Below are 23,403 nucleotides of genomic sequence, written 5' to 3' on the forward strand. Positions count from 1 at the left end.
CAGAGCAGGGGTCCCAGGCAGAGAGGAAGGGGTTGAAAAGTGATAAGAGGGCTGATTTACAGACTACAATTCCCCATTATAGGTTATAAATGCCCAGGTTTTGCTTGCATGGCCATATGGCAGAGGAAACACAAGAGCAGTGCGCAGAGGGCAGGACAGGTGTCCACAGGTGAGAGAGCTTAGGCCCTGTGCTCGCCTTTTTAACTGTTAACTATCCCACCCCTTTGCTAATTGCAGGGGGAGAGTTCCAGCTGTTTACCATTTTGATTGCTTAGTTTTCCCATCAATCTCCCAGGAGGGCCCAAGGAAAAGTCCTTGGGGAATATCCGGGGCTGCTGCTGTCTTCCGGAGGAAGTCTTCTGAGTGGCAGAATCTTGGGGAGGGTCTTCCAGCAGCCGTCTTGGGGGTGTTGACGTCCATGTGGACTCTCTGCCAGGTTCCATGTCCATCTATTGATTCCCTGTCTTACTAGCCTGCTTCAAACCGACCCCCCATTGAAGTGAGCAAGTCCAAATGATCACCTCACAGAGAGCTACCACCCTGCTCCGCCCACAAAATAAGAATTTTGGCCCTCTTTGAAGAGGGCCAACTGTGGCACATTCCATTTCACCTTTTAACAGGTTTTGCTGGAGTTGAGGGAGTGGCGGCACAGTCATAACAGCAACATTTGGGGAGAATTGTGACTTCCACCCAATATATGTGAACTAAACTGAACCACAGCAATTTCAGTCCAGTCACAACTTGGTTTCTTCAAACACCAGGGTCTTGACTGAGGTAGTCCTGTCCTCCATCACCTAACGTTAAAATAATTTGATTTGCTTTGTTCATTAGTAAAACTGCCTAGCTTGTTTTGTTTTTTATCCCCCACCCCCCGGCGGCTTTTTGTGTGCTGTCTGTTCTTTGTGCTCTTCTGTGCTTTTGCTTGTCTCCCTTTTTGTTGCGTCACCTTGCTGAGTCGGCTCTCGCGGGCCAGGTGGCACTCCATGGTGCCTGGGTCAACAGCTCTCCACAGCGTGCCGGTGATCCTGCCTTCATTAGGAGGCCCCAGGACATGAACCCAGGGTCTCCCGTATGGTAGAGCCACAGCCACTTTCCCCCAGCTTGTTTTGTTTTGTTTTTTAAGATTTATTATTTATTTATTTCTCTCCCCTTCCCCCAGCCCCCAATTGTCTGCTCTCTGTGTCCGTTCACTGTGTGTTCTTCTGTGTCCGCTGTATGCTTGTCAGTGGCACCTGGAATCTGTGTCCCGTTTTTGTTGCATCATCTTGCTGCATTAGCTCTCTGTGTGTGCAGCGCCATTCCTGGGCAGGCTGCACCTTTTTTTCCTCCCCGCACTGGACGGCTCTCCTTACGGGGCGCACTCCTTGTGTGTGAGGCTCCCCTACACGGGGAACACCCCTGCGTGGCATGGCACTCCCTGCGCACATCACCACTGCGTGTGGGCCAGCTCCACATGGGTCAAGGAGGCCCGGGGTTTGAACCGCGGACCTCCCATGTGGTAGGCGGACGCCCCATCCATTGGACCAAATCCACTTCCCTCCCCCAGCCTGTTCTGAAGTGAAAAACGAAGCCTGAAACTGAGAGTTGGGAATTGACAGATGATTATGTTTGCTGTAACATTATATAGGTGCTTTTTCTTGCTTTTCCAGTATGTTGAAGAACAGTAAAAATTGATACCTGAAATTGCTGAAACAGGCTAGACTGACCTCACCCTTGTGTAGGGTCATTTTAAATGAAGACTTGCTATCTCGATGATTACTCTGAACTAGCCTCACCCGTGTTTGTGGTTACTCTAGACCAGCCCACCCTCAGGCATGCCTGCTATTGTGAAGGTCGTTCTAAACTAGCCTCACCCTTGTTTATGGTTACACCAAACCAGCTCACCCTTGTGTACACTTACTACTGTGATAGTAACCCCTCCACCCTCCCCTATTTGAATCCATAAAAACCCTAAAATCCTAAAAATAATGAAAGCAGATTTGAGACCCCTGTCTTCTTTCCCTCCGCCGGTGTTAATAAAGCTGCTTTCTCTTGGGGCCATCTCCATTGTGGACTCCAATTCATCTGCTCAGGGCAAAAACCCAGAGGGACCCCTGCTGGGTTGCCTTCAAAACCTCTGTAAGTAACATTTATGTAGTCTAAATTATCTTTTTTAAAAATGTAAAAAGTATTTTAAAAAAACAGCTTCATATATAAAATTTTAAAAAATTAAAGAAAGAAAACCTCTGAGGTACAAGAGAAAGGTTGGAGATATAAGTTGAGGAGGGGAAATCTTATTTACGAAATGTGAAAAGGAAGAATATTTGAGAACAAGACTCTCTTCCCCCCTTTTCTTCTATATACAAGGAATTTCAAAGGAATCTTTGGTAAAAGCACTTTGGCTAAAAGTCTCAAATTGACTTTTTTTTTTTAAGATTAAAAAAAAATTTCTCTCCCTGCCCACCCCCACCCCCCAGCTGTCTACTCTCTGTGTCTGCTTGTATTCTTTTCAGTGGCACCAGGAATTTGTGTCTCATTTTGTTGTGTCATCTTGCTGCGTCAGCTCTCTGCGTGTGTGGCGCCACTCCTGGGCAGGCTGCACTTTCTTTTGTGCTGGGCAGCTCTCCTTATGGGGCACATTCCTTGTGCATGGGGCTCCCTATGGGGGGACACCCCTGTGTGGCTCGGTACTCCTTGTGCACATCAGCACTGCACATATGCCAGCTGTGAGTCAAGGAGGCCCGGGGTTTGAACCGCGGACCTCCCACGTGGTAGGTGGATGCCCTAACCACTTGGCCAAACCCTCTTCCCTCAAATTCACTTCAAAAGCCAAAGCCTTAGATCACTATGTGAGAATATGTGGACAAAATCTCCAATATACACATCAAAAAGAGAAATGGGCTGTGGAATTGACAGAGAAGAGAGGCCAGGCTGACCTGTCTTGGTAGATTTAAAAGATGGGAAACTGCTGATGGGGTAGGTGTGCACTGGAGGTGGGAAGAGGGGAGGGTGAGGCAGATTACCATAAGGAAGGGAAGGCTTGGGTCACAGCTGCCCCAACAGTATGAAGTGGGAGGAGGAAAGACTTTAAAAAGACCTGACCAGGGCCGTAGCAGCTGCACTGAATTTAGCAACCAGTGGGGGCTGTCTCCCCAGATGGGTGCCCTGGACTGCTGTCTTCAGAACAATGAGGCCTTCAGATGGTACTGCAGATGGTATGGCCTTGGCCTTGGTGGCAGCTGTTTGCTGCTGTGGAGCAAGTACCTGACTGTGGACAACCTCCTGGTGGGGTTGAGCAGGCCCAAGGCACCGGCCCAGCAGGGCATCTGAAGGGTCTACTTGGTGATGCCAAGGAGAGGTTATGGGCTTCTCCTCATCTCTGCTACTGGGAAACAGCCCAGTGGGGTGGGTGGAGGCCGAGTTTCCACATTAGCTGTGGGGGTGGGGAAGAGGGAGGAACTCTTGAGAAACAGTGGGTTTTATTGTAATTCTGTGCGTGCCTCTTCCTGAACCAATGTGCAAGAGAGACTGGAGGTTGTGAAATATCACACTGAAGAGACTGCAGACATTGTGGTTCCTTGGTAAGGGTAGAAATGGAGGTCTCAAAAGAAGGACAACGGGTTAACTTTATGTGGCATCTTAGCAACTATGTTTTAGATCAGGAAGAAATGAAAAATAAAATTAGGAAATTCAGTCTTTTTTCAAGGATGCACAGAATGATAAGAAATGTTAAAAATGTTAAAAAGAAAAGAAAAAGAAAAAACGCTTAGGGAAGGAGAAAGCCAAAGAAAGGTTTTAAACAGCAAATAGATTTCTGGCTGAACAGAAGTTTAAATGGAAAGCATGGAGCAAGGAAACAAAAGTAGAGAAAAGGAACAGCAGCTGGAAAATTGCAAAGAATAATTGCCATCACCAAATGATGGGTCGAGAAAAAGTTCCAGGAAACTGGGTGGTGGGGGTGGTGGGGATGGGGGAGGCAATGTGAAGGGGAACTTGAGTTGTGAAGAAAGATTGAAGATAAAGAAATTTGGGGTAACAGCAATAGAGATGCCCATAAAGGTGTAAGAAGTGGCTAGCAATGGAAAACACATTATAGAAAGGAGAAAAGGAAAGGTGCAAGTACGAAAAGTTGTAAATTGCTGGTGGTGCACCAGTGGATGGCCCTTCACTCCCGCCCCACCCCCCCTCAGGTAAGGACAGCCACCACCCTACACCCATAATACTTCATTTAGCAAACTCTATTTTTAAAATCTAGTCAGCCAGAGACTACCAGGAACAAACCTGTCATCTGACAGAATTAGATTTATTGACTTGAATGCGGTGAGGGAGTGCACTCCAGAAGATAACAAGAGGAAGGGCAGGCAGCGTCTTTTGTGAGCATGGACAAGCTATTCTTATTTATTACTGGGGATGCGCCATTGCTTATCCACGCTCACTCTACGACAGCCATTAATTCCTAAGTAATCCCTGCTTTTCCTAATCCTGAAACAGACAGCAGCTAATCCAGGAATGCCCCCTCCCCTTCCCTTACCCTCCTCAGAATTCTTCTGTGGGCCTGAACGCGCCCCCTACAGAAGACGTCATCATTGGTACAAATTAGTAATCATTCAAAGAGAGGGTTAGGCCATTTTCCAGCCTTAGGACAATGTTTTCTATTAACTTTGCAGCTGACTTCATCTGTCTCTGACCTTCCAATCTAATTAAAGGTAGGGCTGCTTTTTTCTATTTCTATCTGACCCGACTTTACTCTTTCAGTCCTGTTTTGGCCAAGAGCGGATGAGGTCAGCGGCAGAACACTATTCTCTGATATCTAGTTTTTAGCAATTACAAATAAAGCTGCTCTGAACATTTACGTATAGTCGTTGTATGGACATATGCTTTTATTACGCCGGGGTAAATATCTAGGAGTAGAATGGCTCGATGAAACGGTAGGTGTGTGCTTGACTTTTTAAGAAAGTGTTCAAATTAGGAAAGTGGTTGTATCATTTTACAGTCTCACAAGCAGTGAATGGAAGTTGTGGTTCCTCCACATCTTCGCCAAGGCTTGGTATGTTGAGGGTTTTGTATGAATGTAAATTTTCGTTTCTCTTGGGTAAAGGATAAGACTAGATTTGCTGGGTCATATGTACATATTTGATTTTATATAGTATATGAAATGTATGAATAAATATATGAACTGTTTTCAAAAGTGGTTGTTTCATTTTGTATTCCCATCAAGAATGTATCTGCCAGCATTTGCTATTGTTGTTTTTTAAAGACTATTATTTTAATCAATTTAGACAGTATATATTGGTATCTCGTTTTAATTTGCAATTCCCCAATGACTAATGAGGAGCATAATAATGTTGAACATTTTTTGTGTGCTTATTTCCATCTATCTATCTTCTTTGATGAAATGCCTTTTTAAATCTTTTGCCCATTTTCTTAAATTAGTTTTTCTGTTTTCTTATACTTGAATTAGAGAGTTCCTTAAATATTCAGGGTGTAAGTCCTTTATCAGATCTGTATTTTGCAATTATTTTCCAAATAATTTCTCCCAGTCTATGGCTTGTCTTTTTTTTTTTTAAAGATTTATTTGTCATTTATTTCTCTTCCCTTCCCCCCGCCCCCCACCAGTTGTCTGCTCTCTGTGTCCATTTGCTGTGTGTTCTTCTGTGACCACTTCTATCCTTATCAGCAGCACCAGGAATCTGTGTTTCTTTTTGTTGCATCACCTTGTTGTGTCAGCTCTCCGTGTGTGCAGTGCCATACTTGGGCAGGCTGCACTTTCTTTCATGCTGGGCAGCTCTCCTTATAGGGTAAACTCCTTACACATGGGGCTCCCCTATGCAGGGGACACCCCTGTGTGGCACAGCACTTCTGGCGCACATTAGCACTGTGCATGGGCCAGCTCCACACAGGTCAAGGAGGCCCGGGGTTTGAACTGTGGACCTCCCATGTGGTAGGCGGATGCCCTATCCATTGCACCAAGTCCACTTCCCTGGATTGTCTTTTAACTCTCTTAATGGTGTCTTTCAAAGAGCTAAGATTTTAATTTTGAAGAAATCCAATTTATGAATGTATTCTTTTATGGAATATATCTAAGAAATATTTGCTTAAGCTAAGGTCACAAGCATTTTTTGCTATGCTTTCTTCTAAAAGTTTTATAGATTAAGCCTTTACATTTAAGTCTGTGATCCACTTTGAATGGTGCAAATAATGAATCGTTTCATTTTTTGCACATAAATTTCCAATTTTCTCAGTATTATTTGTTGGAAAAAAGTATCCTTTTTCTATTTAATTGCCTTTGCACCTTTGTTGAAAAGCAGTTAACCATATGTATATGGGTTTTCTGGACTCTATTCTGCACCATTGATCTATGTGTCTATCCATTCATCATTGTTTTTTGTTTTTATTTATTTCTCTCCCCCCACCCCAGTTGTTTGTTCTCTGTGTCCATTCACTGTGTGTTCTTCTGTGACTGCTTCTATCCTTATCAGCAGCCCCGGGAATCTGTGTTTCTTTTTGTTGCATCATCTTGTTGTGTCAGCTCTCCATGTGTGCAGTGCCATTCTTGGGCAGGCTGTACTTTCTTCTGCACTAGGCGGCTCTCCTTACGGGGCACACTCCTTGTGCGTGGGGCTCCCCTATGCAGGGGACACCCCTGCGTGGCAGGGCACTCCTTGTATGCATCAGCACTGTGCATGGGCCAGCTCTACACGGGTCAAGGAGGCCTGGGGTTTGAACCATGGACCTCCCATATGGTAGGTGGACACCCTATCCATTGGGCCAAATCCACTTCCCACCATTGTTTTGGTTAATGTAACTTAATGGAAAGTCTTGAAGTGAAAGAGGGGTACTCCAATTTTATCTTTTTCAAAATTATTTTTGCTTTTCTAGCTCCTTTGCCTTTCCACATAAATATTAGAATTGGCTAGTTGATTTCTACAAAAATCATGCTGGGGATTTTGATTGAGATTGAGTTGAATCTGTAGGTCAGTTTGGGGAAGAATTGACAACACTATTGAACCTTTCAATCCATGAACATGGTATATCTAACTATTTATTTAGGTCTTGTTTTGCTTTGTTTGTTTTTTTAACTAATGTTTTTTAGGTCTTCAGCATACAAATTTTGCACATATTTTGTTAGATTTACACTTAAGTATTTTATGTTATTTAAAATGCTAGTTATTTCAATTTGAATTCCCAATCGCTCATTACTGGTATATAGAAATTCAGTTGATTTTTGTATAACAATCTTATATCCTTTGTCCTTGCTAAACTATTTGCTTTTGTATCATTTTTGATAGAGTTTTTGGGATTTTCTATGTAAACAATTATGCTGTCTGCACATAAGCCTTGTCACTTTCACATAATTTTGAGAAGTAAATCCATCTCCTTGAGGCACAGTTTCTGCTTCTGTGGGGTATTAATGGTATCCAGGGAGCAGATGTAACTCAAGTGGTTGAGTGCCTGCTTCCCACATTGGAGGTCCTGGGTTTGGTCCCTGGTGCCTCCTAAAAGCAAAACAAAACAAAACAAAACAAAACAAACAGGAGTGCTAGTGTGGCTCAGTGGTTGAGTGCTGGCTTCCTACATATGAGGTCTGGGGTTTAATCCCTGGTATCTAAAAATCTCACAATATTATTGTAAGGGGTAAATGAGCTAATACATATAAGCCCTTAGTTCAGTACTTGATGAATAGTATGGTCAATAAATGGAAGCTATTTACTTAACAATTCATCTTCTGCTTATGTTATTGACCCTTCATTTGAAAATTAAGTATTGAAAGACCTAACTTCTAAATGTGAAGGCACTTGGGAGGCTAAGATCTGAAAACTGTAAAGTACTTTGGAAATTCCTCTTAAATGGTGACTCTTCCATTGCTCGTTCAGGATCTCTATGCCTACTATCATTCACGAAGCCTATTTCATTTTCTGTAGGCAAGGGCTAGACTGGAGTCGAGATGTGTGGATCAGACATTTCCAGTTGGCTCTGATTCCCTTTGTCTGAGTTTGCTATGCGACATCAAAAAGGAGTTTGCTGAGAGGAGGTTCCTGATTTCCTAGGGTGCCTTGTTTGTAAAAGGTTTCCATTGAGAGTGCCTTCTGCCTTAGTGGTGAAATTCTGGTCTGGAGTTTTTTTCTGGTTCCCTGAAGTAAATTTTCCTAAAAAAAAAAAAATCTATTGCTACATCTTCAGTGTTCAGAATTAGGGTAGAAATATATAGACCACTAGACAGTGAAACAATGAACTGACTGCAATTATGGTGAAAGGTGAAAAACACTTAGACTTTCTGTTACCACAGTTTCTTACACCATCAAGGGAAGAGATGGGAGAAAAAGCAGAGAAAACTTTGGTGGACAATGGCCTATGGAGAAGCTGAAAAACCTCAAAGGTTACCTCAATAGTGACACATTTTCTGAATTAAATATTGATTTTACACATATGAAAGTGAAACTGGACTATTTTGGAATTTGAGGTATAGAAATACAGCTATTGCATCCCAGGGAGAAGAGAACCTTACTGGCTGTGTTAGGAAAGCTTAAGGAAATTGAAAGGTAGCCTGATGACCTGACAAATTTAAGAAAACTTGAAATTTAAGAGGTGATTAAAATTATAATTTTTATATTAAAAATGTTCATTGTAGAAAATTTGGAAAATACAAAAAGGTATAAAGAAAATAAACTATTTGTTATCTCACCATCTTGAGTAACAGCTCTTGATATTTTGTTGTACTTTCTTCTGATGGTTTTTATGTAACTATATAACTTTTATTTAAAATTAAAATTGTACCATATATAGAGTTTTGTGTCCTGCTCCTTCCAATTAATATTACATCTTCATGTCATTAAGCAGTGTTGCCAGTGTCACATCCTGAAGTTCAGTTCTGCTCATTCCTAACTACCCCGCATCTATTGTCTTAAAGCACTTCCTATACTGGAGCATGAGTAAGTGCCTATAAACAGTTGATCATCCATAGTAGAGGTGTGGTCTCTAAATGCTTTCTCAGGTGCCTTTTCCTTACCCTAGGCCTCAGGAGAACATCTGTAAATGTGTTTTTCCAAACCCTTTTCCTCTGAGGAAGAGTGTGTTCAAGTTCTTTTGCATTGGTCTGGGCTGCAGACAACGATCCCTAAATTATGCACAAGGCTTTGGAGTAGGTTGAACACGGGTAGACCAATCTGACCTAGAGATTGATTTTAACCAATTAGGGAAACAAATTGGCTCAATACAGGGGCTCTCCCTGCCCTTCTTGCCTTCTACTCAATTCTTGCCTTAGCTCTTTTGTGTAGGGACTAAATAGGCAATCACAAAATGTCCCTGAAATCAGGATACTGTAAGAATTAGATTTTAAAATGGTTTCCTTCTCAGGATGCAGTCTGCATGCAAAAAATAAATAGAACAATAGTAAATAGAAGGACAAAGCAAGTAATTAAACTTGAAAGCAGTTTCCCCTCTACAAAACCTGGAAGGAGCTATGGCTGGATTTTTTTTCCACGAAAATTCCAGGAAAATTCCAGGAAAAATATATTGAAGGTGAAAAAGAAATGATCTGATTTGCTGAAATGTTTGGTTGAGAGTACTGTTACCGGATTTTATCTAGGTTCTTGGCTATGCTGCAGAAATGAATTTTGAGAGTACACAGGATGAGTTAGGTCTGCAATTTATTCAGGGAGGGAGAAAAGAGAAACGGGAGAAAGTAACAGAACAGGGGTCCCAGGTAGAGAGGAAGGGGGTGAAAAGGGATAAAGAGGGCTGATTTACAAGCTACAATTCCCTGTTATAGATTATAAATCCCCAGGTTTACTTGCGTGGCCACGTGGCAGAGGAAAAATGGCGACAGCGGTGCAGAGGGCAGGAACAGGTCCAGAGGCAGGAGGGCAGGGCGGGAGCGCGCTCAACCCTCCCGGTTTGCTTTTAAACTGTTAATTATTCCACCCCTTTGTAATGGCAGGGGAGGGGGTTCCAGGTGTTCGCTGTTTGGATTGATTACCCCACCCATCAGTCCCTTAGTGAGGACCCAATGATAAAGTCCCTAGGGAACATCCGGGGCTTTTCCTTGCTCCCAGGAAGAAGTCTTTGTTCTGGGTAGCAGAATCTTGGGGGGTGGGGATCTTCCAGCAGCCATCTGGGGGGGGGTAGGTTACCGATGATCACGTGGACTCTTTGCCAGGTTCCAGATACCTCTATTAATTCCCTATCTTACTAGTCTGCTTCAGTACTACTCCGTGTAAATGTCAGATGCAAGTTGCTTCTGACTTCCTCAATGTATTAGGCCTTTGAAATAGACTGTTACTGATTTTCTATAGGTTTTAGTTTCACTCTCTCTGTTTCCTTTATGTTAACCCAATTGACCCTGATGCTTGAACTAGCTCCTTTGGCATCAGACATCTTTAGAAGTTAAGTGAGTTGTGGGGTGTTGAGAAATGTTGACTAAACAATGCAACTTTCGGTATCACTTGTACCTAGAAACCTTTGCATTAAAAGATTTGGACTCAAAATACCTATATGTCAATAGACTAATACATTGTTTTCTATTTTTGTAGGCATTTCCTGTTTAACTTTCACATACTCTGTGATGTAGGTGTGCCTGTTGCTTTGTTTATCCTCATAGTTGGACAAACTAAAGCTCAGCAGAACCCCGTTCTTTTTTTATCCCAGCTCTGCAAAGGTCAATGTTATCCCCCTCCCAGCTTAATGTTTCAGCAGGTTGCACCAGGTCTCAGAGCACGTTTCTCTTACCTACTCATTTAAGCAATCTAATTCTGAGTCAGATAAATATGCTTGTGCAAATTAAAACCAAGTGTTTAATGTGTTTATTTTCAGAACAGGTTTTATTTACAGTAATTGCTTTCCTGCTTTTCATGTAATGCATTGTGTTCTTAGCAGGCAAAGTAGTTTTATTTAAACAGGCTTATCTGGTGACTAGTCCATTTTCTTTGCATCTGATGATAACATCTGGCAGTACCCAGAGTTCCCAAGTAATTCACATAATTCACAATGTTGCCCTTGTTTGGTTTTCTCTTAACTGGGAACGTGTAATAGAATTTGGGTTAAGGAATTTCCACAAGCCTGTAATAGTGGAAACTTGCATCTGGGAAGGACTTTATAGGTCATTTAGTTGCAATCCTCACCCAGTGCAACAATCTCTTCCTCAGCATACCCAAAGCCCACAGGCACAGGGAGCTCACAACTGGACAGGACTGTTCTCCCCATTCTTTCCCGTGCTGTAGTGATCAACTGAGAGTTTGTCTGTCTGTTACTTCCATTCATTGGCCCTAATTTGGTCACCAGATGACAAATTATATTTCGGTCATATAATTCAAATTGACCATAAAATTTGAATTCATCTTTCAAGTGATGAAAATGGGCATAGCTTTGAGCTGCTTAAGAAGATGACTCTTTTCCTAGATAAACAGTCCTTTTTCCCTAAATTGTTCACTCCCCTTTTGCAGCTTGTATAAACAGGACTCTTTAATTTGCCAGTGGAAGAAAACCCAACTCAAAATGACTCAAATAAAGAAGAAACAAGTATTGGCTGGTGTAACTGAAAAGTCCAGAGGAAAATGTGCACTGGATCCAGGCAGATCCGGGCTCAGCCGGGGCCACCAGGCCTGGTCTCACTCATCATCTGTGTCGTTCAGAGTTCCATCAGGAGACAGAAACCACATGGTAATTTGAACAGGGAAAGCCTAAAGAATTGTTAACTATAACAAGCAACTGGAGAAAAGAAGGATTGACTAGTAAGAAGTAAAGAAAACGCTAAAGAATGCAGAAATAGCAAAAATAAGCATCAGTACTTCCCCTAGGGCTGAGGTAGAGCACCTAAGGAAGAGCTGCCCCCTGCCCACCCAACGCCATACCTCCACTCACCAACCCCAGCCCCGGGGCTGAGATCCAGACCTTTCTGTGTCTCACTGAATGGCAGAGACTTTGCGGTGATGCAATGCCAGCAAAACTTGCTGGAAAGTTGTCTTCTAGGATGCTGGGCAAATCTGTTCATGCGGAGGTGTCTCACTGAAGGCTCTCTGCTACAAAAACTGCCTGAGAAAGATGCTGGGGAAGCTGCTGGCCACTGGGAGCACCAGGCACTGAAGGAACTGAGTGCTGGAGAAGCTGCACCATGTTGTAGGAGCCTGGTGCTGGAGAAGGTGCCAGTATTGCCAGAGCTGGACACTGGAGAAACAGCCCACTCTTAAGAACACACCAGAACCCCAAAGCAAAACCCTTGTGCAATGTCTCTCTAACGCCCTCTGCTGACATAGTTTAACATCATGCCACCTAGTAGAGGAACAATATTTACAGGGCCCACCTCCATTTTTGCAGATAAGGCAATGAAGGATGAATATAGAATGAGAGGCCATAAATTGATAACCAGCACACCACCTTTGCAATGTTTCCTCTCTATAGGCTCTACAGACTTTCCTCTCTGGTGGCAAGATGGCAGTCCACAGTGTCAGGGTTTTATCCCTTCTTTTCAGTGACCCCATTGGGAAGAGAACACTTCTTTCTCCCAATATTCCATTGGGTATCCCTAGATTGTGTTTAATTGACTCTGGTTTATCAGGCTTTTGTCATGTGCTCATTCCAAACAATCACAGAAGCAAAGTGGAATTGTTGCTCTGATTGGCCAATCCTGAGATATTCCACACCTGGAGGTGTGAGTTGATCAACCTCACTCCTATCAAATGTGCAGAGAAAATCCCAAGCAAAATCAAGCTGTTGATATCAAAGAAAGGAGGAATGGCTGCTGACCAGGCAAAAGTAACAGAAAGCCACTGCACTAGTGGTTGGCTGTTACAAAGAATGTAGGGTCAGATAGATTTTTTTTTTTAAGATTTATTTTATTTATTTTACACCCCCCTCCCCATTGTCTGCTCTCTGTGTCCATTTGCTGTGTGTTCTTCTGTGTCTGCTTGTATCCTCATTAGGAGGCTCTGGGAACCGATCCTGGGACCTTCTAGAGTGGGAAAGAGGTGCTCAATCTCTTGTGCCACCTCAGCTCCCTGGTCTGCTGGGTCTCTCATTGTCTTTCCTCTGTGTGTCCTTTTGTTGTGTCATCCTGCTGCACCAACTCTCCATGTGGGCCAGCACCTGCACAGGTCAGCACTCCACGTGGGCCAGCACACCATGTAGGCCAGCTCTCCATGCAGGCCAGCTTGCCTTCACAAGGAGGCCCCAGGAAGTGAACCCTGGACCTCCGTATGGTAGATGGGAGCCCAATCAGTTGAGCCACATCCACTTCCCCCAGATAGATCTTGATCAACCTGTGTCTTGGTTTTCACACCTGTTTTGCACTTCAGTTTTCTGTTATATTATATGGAAATATAACGCTGTTGGACTTTGAAGGATAAATAAATACCATGTCTTTTTTCCTACCCAAATTTGGGAACAATTGGGAAACAGACTCAAGTGTTAGTATCATGGGGATTTATTCCTAAGAAAAATTGATATTGAATAACGTTCAGGGGCTGGCACAAGGTCATGGTCTCTGACAGTGCAGAACAACCCACAGGACACTGTTCTACTTCCTGCCCCTCATGCCATGTGGATCGGCCTCTGTAAAACTTATGGCATAGGTACAGGAGAGTAGAGCATATCCTGTGTTCTTTGTAGGTAGGTAAATCTCAAAAAGAAGATGAGGGGGGAGTGGATCCAAGCATCCTCAATTTTATTTTTCTAAACTCCCCATGAAATAAGAACTTCCTCCTCTCCTGGGGGAGATTATGTGAGGGTGAGGCACAAGAACAGCAGTGAGATTCCAGTGGAGCTCCCACCACACCCCCTAACTTTTTATTCTTTTAATCAACAGGGTTTAACCTTTAAGACCTTGGTCAACCAGGGTTGCGGAAGAAGATCAGGCATCTGTCAGAGCCAGCTTCCTCTTTCCTGAGGCACTCCAAAGGTTCCAACCTTTGGGTTTTAAATTTGAATTCGTTGCCAACCTTTAAAGATTGGGCGATATCACATAAAAATCTACATTTCCTAGTACTTTGGGAAAAAATTAAAAAATCAATCAACTTGCTTGATTTCACATGGAAATAATCAGTTGGAGCTGAGTAGTAGCTGCCAACTTCAGATAGAGCATGGTCTCTCCTGTTTGCTGCAGTCACCACCACTCCCAATGATACAACTGGCCACACCATTTATGTACCTACCTGCCAGGCCCTGTTGGCATCTTCCCTACCATTCTGGGTGGGTTGCTTCAACCAGGCAGACACCCATTTGTACTCTTTAAGTGGGGCTGGTCAGTACTTACCAGGCAGAGCCCAGAAGGACCAAGGCAAAGGCTGGACTATTTCTAGGATTCTTAAAAGAATAGAATGACAATAAGCATCTTAGGTTTGCATTTAAGCATTGTAGCAGCGGTCCGTTATAATCAACACACAGAAAAGAATCTAGAATGTCCATATTCACATTCACGAAGAACAGATCACAGCATACACAATAAAATCCTATGATCCTAAGGTGGGGAATGGGGATTTGCTGGTAGTTGCTTTTGAGAGGCTGTTCTCCCTGCATCTTTCATGTTTCCATGTCCTTTGCAAGTAGAAGTGCCGACTCTCTTTTGTTCAGTATTGTCTTTTCAAGGATGATTGTACAGCAAGGTTTTGGGAGATAGAGCTAGTATTTCCCTCCAGAGCAAAGGGCAGTCATGCTTACAGTCCACTGTAATAAAGATACTGTCCCCCTCCAGAGCACAGGGCCATAACAGCCTCTTATAAAAGATTTGTGTTTCCTGAGCTTAGCTTCCTCTCCTGGAACCCAACCTGCTGTGTGCAAGTATCATCAGGCCCTCTTCCCATCCCTCCCACATTTGTGTTTCTTTTCTTTTTAAAGATTTATTTATTTATTTCTCTCCCCTCCCTGCCCCCGACCCTAGTTGTCTGTTCTCTGTGTCTTACTTGCTGCATGTTCACCTTTGTCCGCTTCTGTTGTTGTCAGCGGCACGGGAATCTGTGTTTCTTTTTGTTGTGTCATCTTGTTGTGTCAGTTCTCCGTTTGTGCGGCACCATTCCTGGGCAGGCTGCACTTTCTTTCGCGCTGGGCAGCTCTCCTTACGGGGCGCACTCCTTGCGCGTGGGCCTCCCCTACGCGGGGGACACCCCTGCGTGGCAGGGCACTCCTTGCGCGCATCAGCACTGCGCATGGGCCAGCTCCACACGGGTCAAGGAGGCCCGGGGTTTGAACGGCGGACCTCCCATGTGGTAGACGGACGCCCTAACCACTGGACCAAGTCCGCCTCCTTTTTCTTTTATTTGTGTTTCTTTTACTATGTGACCTTAGTCCCCCTCATGGCAAAGCAGATTGGACCGGGCTGGGTCCGGTCCTAGGACAGCATTACACTGGTGGATCAGCCCTTACTAAGTGGCCCGCCCAATCAGATTTCCTGTCTGAGAGAATGAAGTTGTTAATAATGAAAGCAAGACAGGAAAGGATGCCCGAAGGAGGGAACATGGGTCAGAACTGGGGTCGTGAGGTGCAAAAGCAGGTCAAATTTTGAGTGAATCAGACACACACAGAGAAGTAACAATGCTATGAAAATCAGAGAAAGAGACTCTAGTTCAAGAAAAAGAGAGAAAAAGTTGCTTTGGTTCCTAATGTTTTTCTAAATTCAGTTCACGAAGATCTTTATTTTGAAAGCCCTTTTACTTAAGGGCTTGAGTGAGTCTGTGTTGCAATCAACCAAAAGAGCCTGACCAAGATAGCTGTAGACTGATGTCTGAAAGACGGTATACTCTTCCTTTATTGCAGAATACCCCTCTTCCAAAAGGTGACCTTGGGTTTAGGATAACCACCTCAGCACCTATAGAAGCCAGAAGTTGTCTTTTAAAATATGTGCTACTGGGGAGCAGGTGTAGCTGTAGTGGTTGAGCGCCTGCTTCCCATGTACGAGGTCCTGGGTTCAATCCCCGGTACCTCCTAAAAAAAAGGGTGCTACTTTCAGAGGGTGAATTTTATGGTATGTGGATTGTATCTTGAGAAAGCTGTTATAAAAGTGTGTTTAAAAATTAAGTACAGATTATTGAGTTTTTTAAGGGTATTGGGAGAAGTTATTAGGATGTATGTGTGGGGCACATTGAGTTTGTCTTTCAGGAGCAAGAGGAGTCTGGAGAAGGGCATAACCCAAATCCTGGGGTCATTTGGCTTTGTGACTTAGGAGTTCGAGTTGTACCAGAAGTACATGGAGGAAAGCCAGTGGGGAGGGGACCCCAGGATCCCCCCTGAACGTAGTAGTAAACACTCTGGGCAGCACAAGTTGTTAGGCTGTGTTGGCAAGCCTTCCCACCCAAATGAGCTCACTTAAAAACAACCAGTGGATTCATTTTGCCTACAGAATAATATCCAGATGTCTCTGGATGGTATGTAAGGCTTTTCACAATTTTACTTGAAATTCATTTTTATCTCATCTAATTCATTCTCATGTAGGCTGTTCATCCATCAGCAGAGCATCTGGAAATCATTGTGCTCTTTGGAGAGTGCTTTAAAATTCCATGATATGCCGTAGAAATGATTGATTTGTTGAAAATGTGGTGTTACATATGCAATATACATCTCCATCATGAATCCATGTGTCCCTAAAAAAACGACAGTTGATATATGCCTAATCAATTGTTTCATTAAAAAAGCTGATCTTGGTTGTTGTTCATTTGTTTCATCATCAAGGCTTGTTAGCAGAAAAGTGGGAGTCAGAATAAAAGATTTTTTAAAAATTTAGAACAAAAAATTGTAAACAGAAAAAATTGTACTCATGAACAGCTAAATCCCCATGAAGCAGGTCTGAACTTAACACCGCTGTGGGGGATAAAAGAAATCCAGCAACTCTGAGGCTGTACTCCTAACTGGTGGGGGGAGGGGAGCGTGGCTGAGAGGGAACGCAGCGAGATGAACCCACAGATGGCGTTAAATGACACCAGAGACTGTTTCCCTGGCTGTATCAAGATATAGGACCTTGAAGAATTGAGTAGGGGCTTGAGATGAGTTCTAGACCAACATAGAGTTTGGGGTTCTCCTCTCTATGTCCCCAAGCTTATGCATAAGCGTGCATAGCTGTACACCTATTTTAAGTCTGTAAATTAGAATGTTATAAAGGGGCATGGCTTGTAGACTTAACAGGCTGAGGGAAGAGAGTGTGGATGAGACCATGCGAAGGCCAGGGAGAAAACCTTGGAGGCAGGTGAACTGCCCCCAGGAGCATAGTGAATGAGGGACTCATCAGTTAGATGCTCTAGGAAAGGGTAATGTTTCTCATAATGTGCCATGTGAGATTCTGGGTGCTCCATGTGAGAAAAGATTTGGTCCTTCCAACGAGGCTGATCTAGGTCACCTTCTGCCCCTGCCTCCTCCCCTTTGCTGCTAAGGAAACTGAAGCCCAGATTTGTGAAGTGGAAGTGACTTATCCAAGATTATGCAGGTGGATCTGTCTCTGACTCTTTTTATGAAATATTTGGCTCCATTCCCACACAGTTTGAAATTGTATGTCACTATGGGGATTCTTTATAGATTATTCTTCTCTTCCTCTTTTTTGAATTACCTTAATCTAATCCACAAGATGGTGCTAAAATGCATTCTGATTAATTTAGGAAGGTGATCCTAATGAGCCATGATTTATTGTCCACATATAGTGGCAGTTTCTCCAATAATGGTGTTCTTAGTTAAATAAGTCAATAATAGACATGGCACATGCCCAAGAGATGGCTGGAGAGGCAAAGCTTCAGTTTGGGATTGTGGAACAGAATGAATGTGTTCAATGCTAGAGCTACTGTCTTATGAGCACTTTACCTAACCAACAACTGAGCACCAGTCTGCACATGCTTCAGCCTCCTCCCCAGGAGCCGCAGAGACTCTTTGCAGAGCTCTGTTTGAACAGACACAATCTCATTGCTTTGGGAGGTCTGGTTCATGGATGCCACTTCCTTACGAAGCCCGGCGGGCAATCAGAGCAGTTCCAGTTATCAGCGATGTACTGTGTTGGACACATTCCAGGAAAATTAACAGTAGCTAACACACGGTGAGTATGTGCCATGTCCCAGGCACTGTTCTAAGTGCTTTCTATATATTTACTCATTTAAAAATTTAACATTCAGAAAACCTATTAAGGGCAATACTATTATTATCTGCACTGGGCAGGTGAAGAAACGAAGATAAAAAGCAGGTAAGTGGGAAGTGGACTTGGCCCAATGGATGTGGCGTCTGCCTACTACATGGGAGGTCCGCGGTTCAAAGCCCGGGCCTCCTTGACCCGTGTGGAGCTGGCCCATGTGCAGTGCAGATGCGCACAAGGAGTGCCCTGCCACACAGGGGTGTCCCTGGGTAGGGGAGCCCCATGAGCAAGGAGTGCACCCCTTAAGGAGAGCCACCCAGCGGGAAAGAAAGTGCAGCCTGCCCAGGAATGGTGCCGCACACATGGAGAGCTGACACAACAAGATGACGCAACAAAAAGAAACAGATTCCCGGAGCCACTGATAAGGATAGAAGTAGCACAGAAGAACACACAGCAAATGGACACAGAGAGCAGACAACTGGGGGGAAGGGGAGAAATAAATAAAAATAAATAAATCATAAAAAAAAAAGAGCAGGGAAGTGACTTATCCAAATGCAGCTGCCAGTAAATGGCAGAGATGGGATTTGAACCTAGACAGTCTGGGTCCAGAGTTTGTGCTTTAAAATCTTTTATGCTATTATGCCTCCCTGGTGCGATTTAGTTTGATGTAATGGATAATTCTATTAATACATCAGAACTGTGTTATTTCTAGCCTCTTGAGGAACATTTGGCCCTTCTTGTTTTTGTTGTTATTTTTTCCCTATCAAGATGTCATTGGATAATGTCCTTTCTGGATATCATAATTCAGTGTCAGCTCTAAGATTTGTGCTGCTACTGAAAAATTCTCTTTGAACGCAGTTTTTCTTATCCTGATTAGAAAAATAACTTGTAACTTTTTCCAACAATGTGATTTTGGAAATGAATTATTATTCCATCTCTCTGATCCCCTATATGGAGGTGAAGCCTGGTCGGCTGGCCTGGGCAGAAAGCCTGGGGTTCTTACCCAGGGTTACAAAGGAGAGGAGCCCAGGCTCCCAGATGGGCTGGGAACCAGGGAACTTGGGAGCTTTATTCTACCAGGTCGTCCAACCAAGGTATCATTGGAGTCGGCACGGAGAGCTGAAGCAGGTAGGTCTGGGCTCCTAAAGAACCAGGGAAGACAGGAGCAAGAAGAAGCAAGCCCAAGAAGCCGCTGGAGGGCATTCGGGTAGCCCCTAGCAACTCTGTGCAAGATGAGGGTGGAAGCTGTTGCCGGAAGCACAGATAAATTTAAATAAACTTCACAAACTTTAGGGCAGACTTAAATGTCTGTTCACATCTGTGTTAATTGACGTATTCTTGAAATGGATGTGTAATCAGTATAAACAATTCTGTGCATTTTTTCATTTAGCATTATTAAAACATTCCCAGGTATCAATCTAGTCCCTGTTCTTGAATTTTTAATAGTTTTGGGGGAGCCAATGGCTCAGTGGTTGAGCACTGGCTTCCCACATACGGTTCAATCCCTGGCTCCGGTACCCTAAAAAAAAAGTTTTATGCTTTCATTGCTATTGATGTTTAGCCATTTCCTTTTCTTGAGTTGGTTCCAGTAGCTTTCTCTTCCAGGCTCTGCTTTAGGAAGGTGCCACAGATATGTGCCTGCTAAAGCAGCATTCATGAGGCATGCTTGCACCCCTGGCCTTTTCATCATGGACACCAGAATCTCGAACAAAATAGTAATCCGGGGCTCACCTCACCCAGCTGTCCACCTTTAGCAATAATTGAAGGGATCCTGGAACTCAGGACTTCATAAAACCCTCGAAAGATTGAGCAGGACCAAATTTACACTATGAAAGGAGAAAAGTATATTATTTACCAATTATCCTATACGTGACCATATATTCTGCAGTTACAAATACTGTACAGGGCGCTTCTATCTTAACTTTCAAGCCCTCCAGCCATGGAAGATTTTGCCCCTGCTGTCCAGCATGATTCTTCTCCTGCTTTTATCATCCTAAATCTGTGCTTTCTTCCCTCCTATCCTGGGACAGTTGGTTCCAGTGCCTCCCCTGCTTAAAACCCTCCACTGGGGCCTACTGTTCTTAGAATGAAACCCAAGTTTCCAACTGTGGTAGACAGAATAATTGTCCCCCAAAGATATGCATGTCCTAATCCCTGCAACCTGTGACTGTGTTACCTTACACGGCAACAGAGACTTGGCATTGAGATGGGAAGAATATACTGGATTATCTGGGGGAGCCTGACATAATCACAGTGTCCTTATAAGAGGGAGGCAGGAGGGTCAGAGCCAGAGAAGATGTGATGACAAGAAGCAGAGGGTGGCTTTTCTGTCCTTGCTTCTCACTGTTGGCTGAGCTGGTCCACGCCCGCCTCCCAGCGCGACTCGTCACCATGCCTAGCAAAACTGAGGAAATCAAGGGCTTCCTGCTCACAGCTGGGCAAAAGGATGCCAAATCTGTCACGATCAAGAAAAATAAGGATAATGTGAAGTTTAAAGTTCACTGCAGCAGATATCTTTATACTTTGGTCATCACAGACAAAGAGAAGGCAGAGAAACTGAAGCAGTCCCTGCCCCTCGTATGGCAGTGAAGGAGCTGAAATGAACCAGGCGTGCTGATTTGAACTGTATTAAAATTTTTAAAATTCCTAAATTTCCCTTGTCTTTGAGGATGGGAAGGAGAATTCTTAGTGATGGCATCCTGTAGGAACACGCTACCTCTTGAACCAGACTTGCTGATTTGAACTGCATTAAAATTTTTAAAATTAAAAAAAAACAAAAAGAAGCAGAGGGTGGAAAAAGTGGGAGTCAGGGAGGGAGGGAAAGAAATTTGAAGATGCTATGCTGCTGGCTTTGAAGACAGAGGGAGGGGCCATGAGCCAAGGAATGCCAACAGACTCTAGTATCTGGAAAAGGCAGAGAAACCAATTTCCCCCTAAAGCCTTCAGAGGGAACACAGCTCTGCTGACCCAGCTTAGACTTCTGACTTCCAGAACTGTAAGATAATAAGTACTGTGTTGTTTTATGCCACCAAGTCTGTGGTAATTTGTTATAGCAGCACTAAGAAACTAATATACTAACCAAGGCCTACAAGGTTCTCCGTGGTCTGGCCCTTGCCTGCCTCTAGGCATAATTCACTTATCTCTGGTCACTCTGGCTTTCTCTGTCCTCCACCCCAGGGCCTTTGCTCTAGCTCCTCCTAGGCCTGGAATTCTCCGTCCCCAGATTATGTACTGTTGGCTCATTTACAATACTCAAGTCTCACTTCAAGCATCACTTCCTCAGAGAAGCTTCCTTGACCATCCAAGCTCCTCTCCCCATCCTCAGTCCTTCTTTTTCATACTCCTGCTTTATTGTTTTCATGGTGTTAATCTGAAATCATCTTGCTTCCTTATTTATCTGTTCGTTATCTATTTTCTCACTAAAATATGAACTCCACAGGATTAGGGACGTGGATCTGACTTGTTTACTACTTTTGGATCAATTTCAAGTTCTGTAATAGCAATTGCAGAAGATTCTTAGTTTCTAGATCTGTAATTACTGTGTTCAGACATTGTAGCTTCACTCTTTATGCAGCATTTTTTTTCCCGTGGAGATTTAACTTCCTCCAACTCATTCTTCAAATTGCTATCTGTCAGCCACATATTAACCTAGGAATGGTTCACAGCTTTTTGGTAAAAGTATGGCCATTCTGTTAGATTTTCTGAGCATCCTGGGATCCCTATTTCTAGCTGTGCTGGAGTGACAGAGGGGGTTGCAGGACCTGGCTCCTTCCGATGGGAAGGATAACTTCCAGATTTTGCTTTATGTGAAAAAGTACTCCCCGTGCACAGAAGGTACCTACTCACTGCTATAATTCACATCTGTTGGGGATGAAATCATGCCTCTCAAAAGGCATGTTCAGGTCCCAGCCCCTGGTCCTGTGGGTGTGAACCCATCTGGAAAGAGGACCTCTGAAGTTGTTATTGGCTAAGCTGTGCCCAACTGAATGAGGGTGGGCCTTGATCCAAGACAGCTGAAGCCCTTCTAGGAAAGGAAATTGGACACAGAAAGAAAAGCCATGGGGAGCAGCCAGAAGTCAATGGAACCTGGAAGACAAAGGAGAAGACATTGCCATGTGCATTGCCACGTGATAGGAAAGCCAAGGACCAAGAGTCTCTGGCAGTCAGTCTCCAAATACCATAGTCTTTGGGGAGAAAGCATCCCCTTGCTGACACCTTGGTTTTGGACTTTTCGTGGCCTCAAAACCATTAGACAATAAATGCCTGTTACTTAAGCCAACGCATTGTATGGCATTTGTTTCAGCATAAGACATCAATTACTATATGTTACCCTTGCATGTAAATTTCAAGATGAAAGGATCTGCTGGTGTGTGTTCATTCTACTGAATTGGAGGAGTTTTCCAGGTGATCCTAAGTGAGGAATAGCCCAGCCTCTTCTCTTTACATCTGGGGACATAGCTTTATAGAAAAATCAAGTAGACCTGGACCTGTACTTGTCCTTTGGAGACGAGCCATAAAGGGTACCTTATTAAACCAGAGCAGCCGGACTGTCCTGAGGAACGTTTCTGGGTAAACACTGAGACCTCTAAGCTGACCCTTACTAAGCACAACGCAGACACGTACAGCCACAATGTTTATAGAGTGACTTCTGCATGCAAAGACCTCTGCTGTTGTACTGTTGTGGAATTTAAGAGAAGTTCAATTATTTTAGTATAGAGAGGCCAGGACTCAGTAATGATTTTGAGAAGGAAAAATGGTTTATTGACAGCCGGCCGGACTCGGGAGCTTTCTGTTTGAATCCCGAGCCCCGAACAAGATTTTCAAACGTCTTTTATACAGAGAGGAAAGGCCAAATGGTCCCTTTGTTTCAGTTCTCAATAGGCTTCAATTAGCATATATCTCTTTCACATCTTAGGTAAGCTTTTAGCAAGGACTCCAGACATTTTAGATAAGCCTTGGTTTTTGCATTTCCCCTAAATACTTAAAGTTTATAGCCCTTGCTTTGTTAAACATTTCCTGGGACTGGAGCCTGCTGTCACCGTCCCTAAGGGCAGGACTGCAGCCTCTTACCGTTCCACACCCACAAGTCAAACAACTTAGTTATTTCTGAAGAGACAAAGAGCCTTCCACCCATAGCCCACATCATTCCCCCCTTTCTGCCAAAGATTAACTTGCTAAGCTTTGGCATAATTATTGTTGGAGCTATGAGGTGGATGGCTGTTTGTTGTCTTGACTGATTATTTATCAGTCTTTAGTACAGCATCCAGGACCGTTTTTAGAAGTTTAGAACTTTTCATTCTGGACAGCAGAATCTTGGGCAGGGGCCTCCTGCAGTTATTCTGCTGCCACTGGCACTCACGTGGATTTCCAGTCAGGTTCCAGATCCATCTATTACT

The sequence above is a fragment of the Dasypus novemcinctus genome, chromosome 14, assembly GCF_030445035.2.
Source record: "Dasypus novemcinctus isolate mDasNov1 chromosome 14, mDasNov1.1.hap2, whole genome shotgun sequence".
Taxonomy (NCBI): Eukaryota; Metazoa; Chordata; class Mammalia; order Cingulata; family Dasypodidae; genus Dasypus; species Dasypus novemcinctus.